Below are 6,675 nucleotides of genomic sequence, written 5' to 3'. Positions count from 1 at the left end.
GAGGTTTCCACAACGGCCCCCTGGCGCCCCTCTCTGGGCCTTCTCAGCCCGCAGAAAGCACCGTCCCCGGCGGGCGTGGCAGATGCAGGGAAGCCGGCTCCCATGGGGGCGCGGGTGCCCCCCACCAAGGTCATCTGTGAGGCCGCACTCACCGCCCGGCTCGACAGTCCCCGTGTCCTCTGAGCCCTGGCAAAGCCGGTCCCGAGGCCCCGGGGGAGATGGGGAGAAGCCCCCAGGCAGAGCCGGGCCGGGAGAAGCGGGGTGCACGCGGTAGCCTCTGGGCAGCAGGCAGGGATGTAAGCGGGGTTCACGCGGTAGCAGAAGCCTGGAGCTCCATCCGGGTCTCCCACGTGGGTGCAGGGCCCGAGCACTTGGGCCGTCTTCTGCTGCCTCCCAGGCATGTTAGCAAGGAGCTGGATCAGAAACGGAGGAGCTGGCACTGGAACCGGCACCCACGAGGGCCGCTTTACCTGCTGCGGCACAGCGCCAGCCCCACTGGACCTTCCAAGGGCCTCACGGCCATGGGGGGGTCCCCGTCCTCTGCCCCGGGCACCTGCATGCAGTGCCCCCTTGCCTGGCCATCAGCACCTCCTGCAGTTCCCGCCCTCGGAGTGCCCCAGGCCGGAAGCGGACGTAGTCCCTGGGTCCCCACCCACGCTCTGCCAGAGGCCAGCCGAGCCCTGACCCTTGGATTTGCCTTGGTTGCGGGGGGGGGGGATGTTGCCCAGGTTGGCTGGGGTCTGGGGGCCGAGCCCCCCCGCCGTGTGACTGCAGTAGAGTGAAGCCGGGCCCATCCCACACCTGCACGTCCCTGCCTTTGCCCCGCGTGCCCCGCGAGCCACAGCTGAGTCCACACCCGGCTCCCAGGCGGCTCCACAGCGCCGGCCCCAGGGGGGTTGTTGGAGGCGCCGGGAGGAGCTGCCGGAGCTCACGGGGTGACCTCCCACACGGGCGCCGGGTCGAGTCCCTGCTGTGGCCTGGGAAAGCAGCAGAAGATGGCCCAGTCCTTGGGCCCCGGCACCCGCGTGGGAGACCGGGGGAAGCTCCCGGCTCCTGGCTTCAGGCTGGTGCAGCTCCAGCCGTTGCGGCCATGTGGGGCGTGAACCTGCGATGGAAGATCTCTCTCCTTCTCTCCCTCCCTCTCTCTCTCTCTCCCTCCCTCTCTCTCTCTCTTTCTCTGCCTCTCCTCTCTCTGTGTAACTCTGACTTTCAAATAAATAAATCTTTTTTTTAATCTCGCTTTGCTCACTGTCCCTGTCCCCATTCTTCGCCGGGGGTCAAGGACTGAAGTCACCGTCACCTCCCCCAGCCCCAGCACCTGGGGGACCTGATCGGGTCTCGGGGTCCTGGCCTTGGAGCTCTGATGGGTGGTGTCACCCTCCCTCCCACACCCCCACCCTTCCAGAACTTTCTGGACTTGTCCTTTTTCCTCTTTTACCACTGGGGGGGGGGGACGGGACGGGGACAGAGCCTTTGTCTCCCGCATGTGACCGACAGGATGGGGGGGTCTCACAAATCAGCAGCTGGGCCCGCGGGCACAGGAGCAGGACTCTTGAGGCACCTGGCCCCTCGCCCCCCACTCCCGCCGTGCACCGCTGGGGGCTCCGTGGTCGCCCCCCGCCCCCTGGGGCCTCCCCCAGCCCTGCTTGGCGCACCCAGGGTGCACAGCGCCCCGCTCACCCACCCCGCGGGCCCATCAGGTTGACTGCACGTTCCCAGCGGCCACTCGTGCGGGCCAGAGTATATACCACACCAACTCTGCCTTTAAAAAATTTTATTTTAAAGACATGGGGGCGCTGACTGAGATCTTCCGTCGGCTGGTTCGCTCCCCAGACCCGCTGGCGCACACTGGGGATGTGTCCGCCCTCCTGCTACTGCGGATAACGCTGCGGCGAACACGGCCGGACAGCCTTCCTCAAATCCCCGCTTTCCGTGTTTTCGCGTGATGGGACGCTCCGCGGGTGCGGCCCCTTTAAGGCCGACTGGGAGGACCCAACGCCGCGAGCGCGCCTCTCTAGCCGCCTTCTCGATGGTGAGCCGGCGCTTCCGGCCGGAAGTACGCACGCAGAGCCCGCCTCCGGCCGGAAGTGCGCGCGGAGCCCGCTTCCGGCCTCGCCGGCCGCGAGCCCCGAGGGGAACGCGCTTTGTCCGATCTCGGAGAGAAGCGTGCCCGGGCCTCTGCCGTGCGCCAGCCCCCGGATCTCGGCGCTGCGGCGTCCCCGGCCACCCCCGGGGCGATAGCGGGACGCCCCGAGCTACCGCCTTCCCGGGGCGCGGCGTCCGGGACCGCCTGGGCCGCGCCCGCCTGCGCCCCGGGGCCGCGCGGGAGGTGACCGGGGGAGGCTGGCGTGGGGCGGCGGGGCGGCGGGGTCGCGGGGTGGCGGGGTGGCGGGGCGGGCCCGGCCCTCGGAGGCCCTGGTCCTGATCCGCGCTGTCTCGCTCTGCCCAGGCGTCCGCGGCGTGGGAGAGACGGGCGGCGCAGCCCGCGCGTGGGCGCCCCAGGTACGTGAGGCCCGCGCCCGGCGCGCCGCGCGGTCTGGGGAAAGGCTCCTGTGTGGCTGCGCCCCGTACCAGGCAGCCCGACCCTGACCTACAGTAAGCGCCCAGGGGCCGCCCCCCGGTGCGGACGTTGCAGTAACAGGTGTGAGCACCCTAGCAGCAGTTTGGTGATCATGTATGATACTGCACACAGGCCGCGCGCGGGGCCCGCGCAGGGTGGTCGCGAAGTCGTTTCCCGCGTCAGAGTTGGCCCTGGGCCCCCCAGGCAAGACCCCTGAGACGGGGCGATGGAGGTGGTGCGCTTCTCCTTCCGCCCGCCAGAGGGCGCGACGCCAGGCCCGGCCGCTCCTGGGCCCCTGGGGTGCAGCTCGGGGCGGCGGTCGTCCACTCGTGGAGAGGCTGACCCCGACCGGGCCCTTGCCCTCGGGGCGGCGAGCACGCGGTCACTTCCGGCGAGGAGCCGGCACAGTGCCCGCTGGAGGTCGTGGCCGGAGCTCCGAGCGGGCAGCCGGGACAACACCCCCAGCCCCTGCGGTCGCGGGGTGTCCCCTCTGCGCCCGACCTCCCACGCGCTCTGGGACGCGCGTGCCGGCTGGGCCTGTGGGGGCCTGGGGGTCTCAGCGGTGCCCACCCCAGGAAGCCTCCGCTCCTGCTGCTTTACTCTGAAAGCTTCGTAATCCGCTGGGGAAGCAGCGAGGGGCAGACCAGCCTCGTCCATTCGCTGGGTCACTCCCCGAAGGGCCCCAGCGGCCAGGGCTGGGCCGGACGGGAGCCGGAGCTCCATCCAGGCCCCTACGTGGGCCGTCGCCTGCCGCCTGGCACGCGCGCCCAGGCAGGGCTGGGCTTGGTGGCGGGCGGCCCGGCAGGGGCCTCGGGCGGCGGCCACGGGCAGCTCCCTGTCCGTCAGACTGCGCAGCTGCCCTGGGCGCTTAGCCGGGCCCCGCCGGGACAGAGCAGACTCCTGAGCCCGCACAGCCATTCCAGTGCGGGGCGGCGGGCAGGGGTCTTGGGAGACAGGCGCTGTGGGAGAAGAGAGGGGGCGGGAGGAGCCCCTGCGTGCTGGGCAGGGCGTCTCCGGCGGGGGGGGGCGGGAGGGCCTGGGCGCCGTGCGGGGGGGGGGGGCAGCGTCCCGGGGGCTCACCCCGCCTCTGTCTGAACCGCAGGTCCTGGGATGAGCGACACCGCCGGAGGCGCCTGGGGTGACAGGTGACAGGTGAGGCCCCCACCGTCGTGGAGGGGAGACGGCGTGGCCCCTGCACTCATGGAGGGGAGACGGCGCGGCCCCTGCACTGCGTGGGTTTCAGCCCGTGGGGGTGTGTTCCCGGTCTCCTGCCCAGGCCTGTCGGCAGTGGCCGAGAGCGCCCCCTGCTGCCGAGTGGGCGCCGTGTGGGGCCTGGGCTGACCAGGTCGGTAGAGGCTGCAGAGCGCGCCAGCGGGGAGCGCACGTGTGTGCCACGTGTGAGCCGGCCGTGCAGCGCCCGGGGTCACCGTGTGGGCCGCTCCCCCGGGACTTCCCCAGCGCCGCCCCCGCCTCCCCGGGAGACTCGGGTCAGCCGTGTGCAGGCGGAGCTGGGGCTCCCTCGGGCCGACGGGCAGGCTGCACGGAGGGAATAAACAGTGAATAAACTCTCGGCCTGAGCGTCTTCCTGCGGCGGGACGGCGCGGGGTTGCGGGGTCCCGGGCTCAGTGGTTCTCACAGGAAGAGCCGAGAGCCCCACCTGCTCGGTCCCCAGTGGGCGCAGCTCAGCTGGGCCAGGAGCCCGAGCTGCATCCGGTCCCCCGCGTGCGGGCCGAGCACCTGGGCCGTCTTCTGCTGCTCTCCCGGGCCATGGCGGGAGCTGGGCGGCAGGACTGGGCCCGCGAGACAGAGCAGGCGCCCGGGGGTGGGGGTGGGGGGTCCCCGAGGCGACTGCGCCCTGCGGCACCACAGCACCGCCCAGGACAGGCAGGCTTGGCGCCGCCCCGCGGGTCCCTGTGCCGCCCCCTCCCCCGGCGCCCCCATCCCCTCAGCTCTTCCTCTGATGTCTGAGCGCCCCCCCAGGTGCCCCCTGTCCCCTCCCCCGGCACCCCCGTCCCCTCAGCTCTTCCTCCGATGTCTGAGCGCCCCCCACAGGTGCCCCCTGTCCCCTCCCCCGGCGCCCCCATCCCCTCAGCTCTTCCTCCGACGTCTGAGCGCCCCCCCCAGGTGCCCCCTGTCCCCTCCCCTGGCGCCCCCGTCCCCTCAGCTCTTCCTCCGATGTCTGAGCGCCCCCCCCAGTTGCCCCCATCCCCTCCCCCGGCGCCCCTGTCCCTCTGCCCCCGACGTCTCTGAGCCCGTGCGGGAGCCGCGGCTGCCCCCTCACCTGTGGACTTCCGCTCTGGCGTCCCCCCCCCCCGCCTCCGTGCCCTCGCCGGGTCGCGGTGCCCTCTGTTCAGTGTCCACCTTGGCGCGCGCCCCCTGTCCCCGGCCCCGCGGCCCCTCGGCCCCTCCTGGCCTCTCTGAACTGCTGGTTCTACATCTCCCAGGGACCTGTGGGTGTGAGCTCCCGAGGGGGGGGGGGTCAGGGCCCAGCAGGTGGTCCCGCCTCCTCGGGAGTCACGTGGTTCTTCAGCGTGCAGGAAGTCACGCCTGAGCCTGAAGCTGCGACCCTGTGGGCCGCGTGTTGGGGCAGCGGCGCCCACGGCCCCACAGCTACGCCCACGGCCCCACAGCGGCCAGGCGGTGGCTGCTTTCCCAGAGGCTCCCGCCAGCCCCGCGGAAGGGAGTTGTGAGCTACACCAGGAACGGGCCCCCGCCCAGCGGGTGTAGACACGTCCGTCCCGGTCCACAAGGACTGCCCGGGTCCAGGGCTCGGCTTGTTGCACTTATACTCTAAGATGAAGGGATTTGTCACCCGGGCCACCAGGGGCACAGAGACGTCCCCGGGTCTTGAGTGCAGCGTTCGGGAGGGGTGGGCAGGCCTGGGGCTCTGCGTTCCTCAGCCCTGGCCCTGCCGTGCTGCTCCGGGCCCACACCGGGAGAGACCGGGCGCTTGGCGCTCAGCCCCTCGCTGACGTCCTGGCGAAGGGCCGTGTGCACACAGCGCAGTTCCTTGTTTTTAAGACTTATTTACTGAAAGAGTAACGGAGAAAGGTTCATTTCCTACATGGTAGAAGCCAGGGCTGGGCCAGGCTGAAGCCCAGAGCCGGAAACTCCATCCGGGTCTCCCAAGTGCCTGAGCCGTCACCGCAGCCTCCCAGCAGGTCAGCGAGGAGCTGGACCAGGGCTCGGCCACGGGGAACAGGTGTCTGAGCAGCAGCTGGGCCCCAGAGCCACCACACCGGCCTCCACAGGTTCTCACGGTCTCGGCACCTGCACATCCCCGGTGCGCGAGCCGGGCTCACTGGTGTCTCCTAAACACGGCTGCAGCCGGCGGCGGCGTTTCATATCCAGGGACAACCTGTGGTTTCCAAGACCGGGGTCACCCGCTGGGGAACAGGATGAAGACGGCGAGAAAAACCTTGCGGGGGGTGGCCGTGTCCTGCCGAGGACGCGGGGAGGCCGCGCCGTCTGCGGGGGGCCCGAGGTGCAGCCGGGGCTGGGCTCCGCTCCCGGGAAGCACAGAGGTCTGGTAGTGGCCGCATCTCGGCCCTGGCGCTCGGGTCCTGAGGACACACTGCTGAGTGCTGGCACTGGCGAGGCAGCTGGCCACTCGGAGTTCACACACATCTAAGGACAGAGAAACTCGGGGAGGAGCGCGAGAGGGGCTGGGGGGACTGTCTTCCCTTGTTTCCTGGTTTTAGGAGATTTACATATGGCACCAGCGCTGTGCGTAGTGGGTAAGGCTGGGGCCTGTGACGCCAGCATCCCACATGGGCATTAGCTCCACTTCTGATGCAGCTTTCCCAGGCCACAGCAGAGAGCTGGATCGGAGGTGGAGCAGCCGGGACTCAAAACTGGTGCCCATGTGGGATGCAGAGGATCAACCTACTGAGCCACAGTGCCCCTAACCGCCTTTCAAATAAGCCTTAAAACTACTTTTTTGAAAGGCAAAGTTACAGAGAAGGAAGGACAGATTGGTCTTCCATCTGCTGGTTCACTCCCCAGACGGCCACAGTGGCCCAGGAGCTCCGTCTGGGTCTCCCCTGTGGTGGCAGAGGCTCCAGCTTGGCCCGTCCCCCTCCGCGTTCCCGAGCACATTGGCAGGGAGCCACCTT

At 70.2% G+C, this 6,675-nt stretch overlaps 1 long non-coding RNA gene and 1 other non-coding gene across 2 annotated transcripts; both read left to right on the top strand.

Moving 5' to 3' along the window:
* The first annotated feature begins 2,102 nt into the window (after window positions 1-2,102).
* LOC138845927 (uncharacterized) lies at window positions 2,103-4,126 on the top strand. Its single transcript, XR_011383262.2, has 3 exons — window positions 2,103-2,329; window positions 2,450-2,502; window positions 3,663-4,126. It is a non-coding gene; the product is annotated as an uncharacterized LOC138845927 (long non-coding RNA).
* On the top strand, window positions 2,532-2,694 carry LOC138846357 (small Cajal body-specific RNA 16). The gene has a single exon (XR_011383839.1).
* Window positions 4,127-6,675: the final 2,549 nt, after the last annotated feature.

The sequence above is a fragment of the Oryctolagus cuniculus genome, chromosome 17, assembly GCF_051225735.1.
Source record: "Oryctolagus cuniculus isolate XC-2025 breed Fujian yellow rabbit chromosome 17, ASM5122573v1, whole genome shotgun sequence".
Taxonomy (NCBI): Eukaryota; Metazoa; Chordata; class Mammalia; order Lagomorpha; family Leporidae; genus Oryctolagus; species Oryctolagus cuniculus.
Note: the sequence above shows the minus strand (reverse complement) of the source record. Positions and strands in the feature narration are given on the sequence as shown.